Source organism: Schistocerca piceifrons, chromosome 8, assembly GCF_021461385.2.
Source record: "Schistocerca piceifrons isolate TAMUIC-IGC-003096 chromosome 8, iqSchPice1.1, whole genome shotgun sequence".
Lineage (NCBI taxonomy): Eukaryota > Metazoa > Arthropoda > Insecta > Orthoptera > Acrididae > Schistocerca > Schistocerca piceifrons.
In genome coordinates, this window is record NC_060145.1 from 358,676,645 (window position 1) to 358,687,918 (window position 11,274).

Genomic DNA, 11,274 nt, shown 5'->3' on the forward strand with positions numbered 1-11,274 from the left:
TAAGGTAGAGAATCACCAATGTTACGCCATGCCCACTGGGCGGAATTTATCATATGTTATTATTGTAGGTTATAGAATTTGTGTGTTTAGGTTATAGAATTTATCGGAATAAATAAGATAGTGAAAAGAAAAAGATTGGTGGACTTTTCCTTCGAATTGTATGTTGTCATGATGTCCCGAATTTATAATGTGTGCGCCATTCATATTCAGTGCGGTGGCCACGAGTTGATAAAAGCCGTTAAATAAAAGACAAAAAGAAAATGTGGTATTGCCAGTGCATAGTGAACAGTAAGAGTTCTGTAAATCACTGATAGTCAGTTATGCGTTTCTGTTGCGTGTTACTCATACAGGAGGATAATTTGCAACTTAATTGTGAGTACAAGAGTTCATGTTACTCGATAAATAAGAATGAATCCACTCGCTTGGCAGACCACTCATCTTGCAGGGCTGACTGCCACAGTATGAGCAAGGCACGTGGGTGCCTCTTATAATTTCGACCCTGCCAGGATATTTTGCCAGGATTTTGCTGTTAGGGTTTGCTGTTAAAAATTTTTTTTTGAATGTATTGTGATAGTGCTAAGGAGTAAAATTTTTTTTGTTTGCAATTTCTTTCTGGATTAGTGAGGATCTTTTATATTTTTTATGTAATTAATTGCTATATCGTCCAAGGCTGGAAGATCGTTGCATAATTTTTTTCGCGTAATGTCCGTAGTAACTAGGTCGCAGTCGAAAAATGTAGTCACCATGGAGAATAGTGATTCTGGGGTGAACGTAGCAGTGCAGCAGGAAGTACGTGTCGACCATGGGCTAATGAGCAGGAACAGCAAAGACTCGGAAGGGGCTGAATTGTTCAGTGGACTGCGGCTAGGTGATCCTTTATGTGGCGGGCTTTGTCCACAAACGGGGGCTTTTTCCGACGACGCGGGCGAGCCGGGACTAGGTCAGGTATGCAGTGAAAGTGCAGCTACCCTTAGCGAAGCTACGGTTTCTCAGGCGAACGAGGTGAGCGCACCGAAAGTAGCAAATGACAATGTGCTACTGCAGTTTTTACAGAGGCTGGATAGAGATAAAAGGGTGAGAGATAGGGTGATTAAGGAAATATTGGAAGCCATGGATAAAGGTAATAAGGAAAGATGGGAAGCGATAGATAAAGATAGTAAGGAAAGTATGGAGGCATTGGATAAGGGAAATAAAGAGGCAATGAGGAAGGTACACTCAGTTATCGATGAGCGTCTGCCCGCAGTTAATAATCGGTTAGATGAGGGGGAGAAGAATCTGGGTGCGTTGAAGCTAGTATGTGACGCCGTGAAAGAAAAAGTCAATAATTTGGAGGTACGAATAATTGCAATAGAGAGTGATATTACAGAACGTAGGGACATGTTGCCAGATGAGCGAATCAAAGAGGTACTGGAGGACTTACTTGCAGATAAACAAGGGGCATTAGACACCGTGGAAGCTCAAGTCACCCGGCAGGAAGTGGCGCTAAATAAACACAGGGATGAAGTTGTGGAGGTAGTGGTCAGAATGAATACGATTAGCGCAGATGTAGAAAAGATCAGTATGAGAGGCGAAACAGGCTCTGACAGTACGCAGCGAGAGGTTTATGCCGACCAGGAGGAGATACAATCACTATTACAGTTTAAAGAGGCACAATTAGAAACAAATAGGAAACATAGGGAAGATCTTGCACAGTTGCAATTAGCGTGCAGTAGCGAAGGTGACACACCACCAGGTAGATTGCAGAGGGAGAGTGAGATAAATTCAAAAAACGAAAATAGGCAGAAAGCGGAAGACGAACTCAGAGAGTTAGAAGAACGGTTGTGTCGGATAAAACAGGTGGCAAACCCAACTGGGTGTAGTCCAAGGCTGTCTCAATTTCAAGATTCATTACCTTCATCGTGGGGACAGCTCCTCAAAATGAAGATTGTGTGTAACCATTTGAGGGATGAGGCTAAGGCAAAAATGCAGGAAGTTATTAAAGACTGTAGTAGCTACAAGATATTCTGTGACAAGTTTTTAAATGAATTTTGGTCGGAAAGTCAGCAGGACCAGATTAAGGAAAGCATATTGATGATGCCAAATTGTAACGGAGGTGGTATTAGAGATGCAGTGTCGTGCTATCAGGAAATGCTGAGACGAAATAGGTATTTGGATGTGCCATACGAACCTGGGGAGTTCATTAGGATCTGTATAACGAAGTTGCCAGTGAAAATGCGCAGAGATATAGCGATAGCAGGCAGAGGCTTAGACGATTCTGCGTCATTTCAGCACTTGTTACAAGAATTGGGTAATGAGAGCAATATCGTGAACGGAGACACGACTCATAGGTCAGATAGTGTCGAGGATAGTTACGGCAGAAACTATCAGAATGACAGGAGAGCATGGAATCCTGGCATTTCTTTCTTGTCGTAATAGATTGATGGATAAGAGAATCAAATCCAACATATCAGCCCTTAACATCTTGCTTTAAAACACATGCTGCTGGCACTGAAAATTGTCTATGTAGCAGACATACTCTACTAATATGTAGGAATGCAAATACCATACTTCTGATCAGAGAATAAGACACCAGTGATGGCATCTGTTAGGCTGGTCTCTCAGAGCAAAATTTGCAAATTTTTATATCGAACACTAAAGTAAAAGGACTGTTTCCCCAAAAGAATCAGTTGCTAAAAATGTTAGATTAATGCCAATGAGTCCTGTTTAATTAGTGTGATTTGACTATTGCAGGTACTTAACACGTAATGTAAAAAGTAAACATTGTGATCCGTATGGAATAGGGTACGTTTATACTGCTGTTACAGGTAACATCAGTAATGTGATCGAAGTTTTTAAATTAGATGCCATTTGATCTATAGTATGTCATAGTCGTGGTGACAGTTATAATGAGGTGCTGTGTATGGTTGTTCGGAATCTGGTGTTAGTGAAAGAGGCCACTAGCACCAAAGTTTCTAACACTTGGGCTGTCCCATCTCTCCCAGCTTGTATATTCTCTGCACACATTTAATTTTCATGTAAGCTTAGATTCCTAACTAGCAAATTCTTTACTGTGTATAGTGGACCATTCAGAGTGAGGCGGATTGTCCATGAAAATGCTGTACTGATTGAAACGATCAAGGGAAAACAATCTCGTGGGCTTCATCACATTTCTAACATCAAATTATGGAAAAGTGAAGGATAGATCGAAAGTAGGCAAGTTATGGTAGATAGTCAGTGTACTTATTTGTGGTGTGTAACGTTGTGCGGGGTCAAATCAAACATAAGAATTTTCAGGTGGGATGTCAGGAAGTATGAAGGAATAGACTGGTCGAATGAGTCATAAACAGGAGTCGACAGAGTGGTGTATGTACGTATTTTTTGTCATATGTATAAGGATCAAGCAGGAACGACGTGATGATTAATGAGTGGATAAAGATGGTAGATAGTGAGAGAAGCGACGTGATAAATAGTAGTTGATAAAGGTGATATTATGCGAGGTGCCGGGGCTAGCAGTGTATTTAACACTAAATTCTAGAATCTACATATGTAAATGATGCTCTAACCCCCCCCTATTCTAACTCCAACTTTTACTGTTGCACAAGGATAAAAAAATATACGCGAACTGACTGTAATCAACCCTGCAAGTGGAGTAGAAAAGAGTTTGGCACCTGCAATAATTTAATTTGATAAATAAGTTAAATAAACGAAGGTTTCATTAACATAGTGAGGAATGATCGGTTTGCTCTACCGATTAACAGAATGAAAGTTCTGTCCAAAATAACAATATGATTTATTAAGACTGAACACAAAATACTAAACCAAAACACATGAAACTTTTACAATACATCAAATTGGCTCAAATTGGATACTCATACAAACACTGTAAAGGTGAAGTTGTCCCTAAACTAGATTGTGAGGTTTAAGACGAAGTGGTATGTGGAGCCATTTCCTTGCTACTCAAATCATAAGAGAGACACACAACTAACCCACCATTAATTGCTGGTACTCAAGACAGAACAAAGTTAGAAAAAGACGAACAGGCGCGCTCTGCTGAGCTCTGATTATCAAATAGGAAAATCCCTATCTGCCGGTGCTGCAGACATACATTACCAAACTGTCTTCTTAACTGCCAGAACACGATCTGGCGTACCGTAGGCGATGGCTGGTTGCTTCGACATCCTCGACCGAAAGGCGAGAACCGACTACCCACAAGAGGCCGAACACAGAACATTTCCGCCCCCACGACAGTGGCCGTGGTTAAACGTTCCAATCAGCAACTCGAAAACCGGCGGAAAATTCCACCCCATTGCCAGGGCACTACCATTCCAGCAATGGAGATTCTTGGCGCCAATTTCTGCGCTGATTTTGCTACGTCACGGAGCTATGCCCTGAGCAAGCCAATCACAGTTACTATTTTGCAGAAAGCGCGGGAATTTTCCCGCCACAACTGCCTGGGTACACAAGTCATTCCCACGCCTCGCTGGTAGCCCGCCAGAAAGCGTTTTCGCTAAGTTTCTGCGAAGTAACGGAACCTCTAGCCCAGCCGCTACTTCAGGCCCCAGCGGGCGTGTCTCTTGACAATGTGGGCGTCTGGAAAGCATTCACTCGACTGCCTCACACACGTCGGCTTAACCCTCTCGAGATCATTGGAGCCCGCCTGTCACCGGACCACCTGGGTGACGAGAGACGCTGCGTGGGAAGTCCGCGTGTGAAGGAATAGCAACTTTCCACCGCATGCAATTAGAGAGGAGAATCGTAAGATAGAAATATGAGAGGGGGCTCATGCCACCTCTCAATTTAAGGAGAGAAGCGACGTGAAGCAGTGTGATTAATAAAGAGAGATTCGACGTGATGAAACAGTGGTAAATAAAGGTGAGTAGAACTAATAATGTGGAGATGTCTTAGAGGTATGTTACAGAGAGGCCTGTGTATGCTGCAATCGAGATTGATGCGAATGGTGAAGGAAGACCAGGAAATCATGGAGTAATCGATGGACGGAGAGCCGAAATACGAATGAAGAGATGAGGACAACTGTACAACGTGAAAGGACATAAAGGGAGTATGAGATCCAGATGGTGAACGTTGTGGAATACTGACGTAAGATGTAATATAAGTGTAAATCTAATTCTTACCATAACATTTGCTATATGAAAAAAATAATTTTTGTTGTTGTTGTTGAAGCCTGGTACGAGTATAACTAATCAATACGGTACCAAGAATGTGTACAGTTATTTTGCAGGATGAGTAATTTGTGTATTTTTTGTTCTTAGATGAAATGTCGCAATTCTAAGTTGATATTTAGCGGGATGAATAATCGGTAAAGTGAATGCAGAGGTAAGCCGATGGAGAGAGGTGCCAGAGTGAAAGGACGAATTCGGAGACTGGAAAGCTATCTCCGAAACAGCTTCATGTGTTATGTGGTTGAGTATAAGGGAGCAAAGGTACGGTATGTTGTCGTGAGTGTGGTGGTGTTAAGGTTAGCTGACTTCTAGACCTATTCTGTTAGTGTATTAATGGATTGAATGAGAAGGAAAATGTGATGTCTGGTGAGTGAGAGTCGTAGAGTAGTGTGATCAATGCGCACACTCCTGTAAAGGGGATGCTACCGATCCATAACTAAAACACTATTGTGTTATTGTTTGATTTGGATGAACCTCGATAACAGGTCAGGATCTGGCATCGCGTGGATGGTACATACATGTCCTAGAAATGTTGTTATATATAATAAAAAGGTAAAATATATAAAGAGATACTAATTTCAGTCTGTCACAAGCACAAAGGTGCAATGTATGTTGTAGATTTAGAGTCATCAGTTTCTAAAATGTTTATTGTTTTAGGATGTTAAAGTAGTTTAATATTTAATAACATGTGGTAGGTAATTGTGAGCTGTGTAGATTATTTCTTATTTTTTTGTTAGAACACTTTCATAGGGTATTAATTTCAGTCTGTCACAAGCACAAAGGTTCATTGTATATTGTAGTTTTAGAATCAACAGTTTCTAATATTTTCACTGTGATAGGATGTTAGAGTAGTCTACTATTTTATATTGTAATTATGAGCTGTATAGATTGTGTCTTATTCCTTTTTCTTTAACACTTTCATGTTTTGTATGAGGGACGACAGGTACAATCAATAGCACAAGTGTGGGCTGTATATAGAAAAGGGATAAGTGTTGATGTTGTGTGTGTAGAAGACTAGGGTGTATGATTTTATGTTTTTTTTAGAACAAAGATTCTCTTATTACCAATGTATTTAATAGATCATACATGTAATCAATGAGTATTTAAATACTGTAAGAATATCTTTTTGTCTGTAATGTTGCGAGATGCACGGAAGGGTCTGACTGATTGGGTGTCGTAACGCCCATACCGCTAGTGGGGCGAAGCTGACGTCGCCATGGGAGAGGTGACAAAGCCGCGACACTCCCCACTCCACTGCCGGTCGGGGTACACTCCACGTGCCCGCTACAGCAGGTCAACGGCCTGGGGCGACACGCACGTACCACTGGCCATTCATAAGTTCCGGCACCTTTACGACTGGGGAAAGTATCCTGCGGAGGCAACAGCGGGTGGTTTCTTCTGCTCAACGGCGGATCGACAGCAGAATGAACGACGCGCGGCAGAGTCCGGCGGGCATTTGTTACCAGCAACTATTAACTAGTACTGGACTGTGGAGCTGTGAAGCAAGATGACTGCTCGTATGTCTCCATAAGGTGGAAAGTGAAGGAGTGGTGTTTCCACGTTGTGAGTGGTGGAAAAGATTTGTCATTAGCAGACAGGACGATCGTTTTGTTTTGTCTTGACCACTGAACGGTGGGATCCATAAACTTTTGGCAGTGACTTGCTAAGTGTGCTTTGTGAATTGCATGTGGGACGCTTGGTTTACTTAAAGAGGACAGTTGTCGTTTGGTGACTAATTATTGTCTGAATGCAAGAAACTAAAGTGGGACATTGACATTTGCATTTGTAGTGGGAGACATTTCTTTAATTGGTGCGGGAATAAGTGCTGTTTGTTGGAACTGACGACTTTTAATTACACTATGAACTGAAAGGACAGAACCGTGGGTAATAGCAGTTGTAGCCGCGCGGGATTAGCCGAGCGGTCTGGGGCGTTGCAGTCATGGACTGTGCGGCTGATCCCGGCGGAGGTTCGAGTCCTCCCTCGGGCATGGGTGTGTGTGTTTGTCCTTAGGATAATTTAGGTTAAGTAGTGTGTAAGCTTTGGGACTGATGACCTTAGCAGTTAAGTCCCGTAAGATTTCACACACATTTAAAAAAAAAAAAAGCAGTTGTAGGGCCATTTTTGGACGACCAGATTCGTGTGGATGGTACTCTGAGAGTGACTATGACATTTGTGTTTAATGTGAGATACAGTTTACTGTTCAGTGCGTGTTCAAAATGCCGATTTGAGTGACTTAAACACTTTCGTCCGGGTAACCATGGGAGAGCTTTGACACCGAGACAGTGTTTCAAGGACAACTATCAGCAACTTTTTGACCCCAAGAAAATCACAGAATGAAATGTTTCCGTGTGACTCGCAAGGTAGGGAATAATGTATTTGTAATTGTGTAAATGTTTTTTTATATGTTTCATTCCTGAAGGGACAGCAAGTGTAATTGTATTTCATTAACATTTGTGTTTAGAATAGTTAGTGTTTTTGTTTTTGTTTGTTCTGGGTTACCAGTTCACGTATCATGTTTATTAGAATATTTGGTACAATGATGCTTTAATTATTAGCCAGTGGCGTAATAGTAACATAGCGGCTCTTGTTGCATTGGTCAGTAAGGTTGTCACAGGGGACAAGAGTTTGCATTGCACAACAAATATCGGAATTAACTGATGTATTTTGATGTCGTGGACAGTAATAATCTTATTGGTGTGTTGACTGAAGCCACTTATTTGCATTATCACAGTGGTGATATTTCACATTAAAGTGTAACAAAGGCTAGTCGAAATGCAAGTTCTTGTCGTCCAAATGTGTAACAACAGAGAAATCAGCAGTAGAGTAACATACGAGAGCTACTGATGGATTCAAGCACTTATTGCTAAACTATTTACTGCGTATATTGATCAAAGTTGATGGACTGACTGGCTCAGCAGTAGGTATTTGTACTGGTGGAAAAGGATAAGGTTAAACTCACAGTCGAGTAGTGGTGGCAATTGCTTAGGTGATGACAGTTAATGAGGTATGACATGATGTCTTAGACGAACTATATTACGTAACCAGTATGTAACTTGTGGTATATTTCACTGTTTTTCTTCTCAGTTTTATTTCTCTGTAGGTTTGATGTATACTTTACAGTAATGGTGTGGAGCCTGACATTCTACATGTAACTAGTGTACGCAATGTTTCTCTTTTGTTGATTTTGTTTTGTATTTAGACTTTGCTGTGTGAAGGTTTTTACCCCGCAATTTATGAATGTCAGATTACTTGTTCTGTGTTTGGACGGTGACCCATTTAAAATTTCATGAGTACAATTAGTATTTTTTTTATTTGTCATAGAATTAGTGAAGTTTGGATTACACATAAAAATAACGAAGATCCCAGTAACTAAGCAAATTTTTATCTCAACATTATTTTTTATTTGTGTGATGTAATGTTTTATTTGTCATGTGGATTGTTGTAAACTTGTATGTGTACATTACTACGGATTGTGGAGAGTACAATAGTGCAACAACTGTGTCAATAATTTGGTAAAGTAACAGCATTTGGTCGTCTATTTGAGGTCACCAGGAGCTAAGGTCTCCTCCTGGTAATTTTGATGACTTGCTACGTTTGTTCTAATACAGTTTTCTTAAAAAAATGTTCGGAACCACCCTCGCATTGCAAGGATAGCATCGTGCCATTTTTTTCTGCATGGGTAGCCAGTGGTGAAAGGGTACAGTACCACCCGACATTGAAAATAGGTACAACATACTTCATTATTTTTGTCAGACCAACACATTTTTTTTGTAAAATAACTCAATTTCAATTAATACAGTGAAGCCGGATACCAGTGTGGGAAAGAATGACAATTTATTTATTTAATTGATCACATGTGCACTCCCACAAAGTTAATCCCTACATCCAGTTTGGTGAGATCTGTGAAATGAATGAGTGTATGGTCGTCTCCTAACCGCAGATAGTGAATGTGAATATATGATCATCTTTGAGACGATCCTTTGGCCACCTTTGGTGGGACCAAAGAGATGAAATTTACCTGAGCTTTGAGTGCCTGATATGTGGCTGACCAATACGGTAGCAAGGTGCTCCCCCACTTCAGCAGAGGTGCGAGAGGACCTCGAGAACGGCCATGTTTCAGCACTCTGCCGCTGGATCTTGTGCTGTTAAGACCTGTCTTAGCTGTGCTCCGTAAAGACAAAAGAGTGGAGACGTGGTATGCATGTGGAATATTTAAGAGTAGTTTGAAATAATAATTTCTCTATTTCAGGAACTTTTGTGGGGAGAATTACATGTCAGGCAGGTAATATTAATGGGATCGTAGTAATCTCGGAAGTGACCAACGGTCACAATGAAACCACGTGTAGCAAAGAGTTGAAATACTTCCGTGTGCTTAAGTTAAGCTGAATTACTAGCGTGTGTACAATAAGTTGAAATATTTAAGGAATAGCATGTTACCATAAGCTGAAATATTTAAGAAATGGCGTGTGCAGGACTTGAAATTAGAGACGAGTACTTCCACGTGGTGAGTACTGTGTGAGTCTCAATCTGTGTATGAGACAAAAGATAAAGAGAAGTACTCGTCCATGGTATCAGTTGAGGACTCGCGTGTGTGATGAATACGTTCTTAATATTACTCTCTGAGAGAGAAGCAAGGTGAGTCGGCCGTCTATCCAGCAACGCCACTTGGCTTGCATTGCACAGGAAGACGTGCATATATCACCAGAGTTCATAGTAGGAAAGTAGAATTACGAAGTGGGTCCGAGTCGTGTGAAACTGGGATAAATATTAATTGAAGCGGGAAAGCTGAAAGTGATAATGTTGTGACTATTCCCTGTGTAGTATTTCATATTGTAGTGTGGTGTATGTCATGTAATTTGGGTATGTGTGGTTTGCATGAGAGAGTAGCGAGGTATTTTCAAAAGATTAGTGGGTTATGCGTGTGCCTTTTGTACTGCTCGGTCTGGAGGAAAGTTTCGTGATGATGATTGTGAGAGTCGTAGTGTGAGAAATAATAAAAGATCCACCATCCTATCCAGAAAATGCACTGTAGCGTTAAACAATTACGAGGCCATAAGGTAGAGAATCACCAATGTTAAGCCATGCCCACTGGGCGAAATATCTCATGTGTTATTGTTGTAGGTTATACAATTTGTGTGTTTAGGTTACAGAATTTATCGGAATAAATAAGATAGTGAAAAGAAAAAGATTGGTGGACTTTTCCTTCGAACTGTATGTTGTCATGATGTCCCGAATTTATAATATGGGAAAAACGCAAATAAGGGAAAAACGTAAAAATTGGGAAAACCGCAAATATGGGAAAATCGCAAATATGGGAAAATCGCAAATATGGGAAAATCGCAAATATAGGAAAATCGCAAATATGGGAAAAACGAAAAATGGGAAAAACGAAAAATGGGAAAAACGAAAAATGGGAAAAACGAAAAAATGGGAAAACCGCAAAAATCGGAATATCGCAAAAATCGGAAAATCGCAAATATGGCAGATGAGAATTTTGTGTTACAACTTGACTAGAAGAAGGTAGGATGGATTCACGAGTAATGTGAAAAACGCAAATATTGCAAGAACGCAAATATGGGAAAAACGCAAATATGTGGAAAACGCAAATATGTGGAAAACGCAAATATGGGACAAACGTAAAATATGGGACAAACGTAAAATATGGGACAAACGTAAAATATGGGACAAACGTAAAATATGGGACAAACGTAAAATATGGGACAAACGTAAAATATGGGACAAACGTAAAATATGGGACAAACGCAAAATATGGGACAAACGCAAAATATGGGACAAACGCAAAATATGGTAAAACCGCAAAATATGGTAAAACCGCAAAATAGCGAAAATCGCAAAATAGGGAAAACCGCAAAATAGGGAAAACCGCAAAATAGGGAAAACCGCAAAATAGGGAAAACCGCCAGATAGGGAAAACCGCAAAAATGGGAAAACCGCAAAAATGGGAAAACCGCAAAAATGGGAAAACCGCAAAAATGGGAAAACCGCAAAAATGGGAAAAATGCAAATATGTGAAAAACGCAAATATGGGAGAAATGGAGATATGGGAAAAACGCAAATATCGAAAAACGCAAATACAGGAAAACGCAAATATCA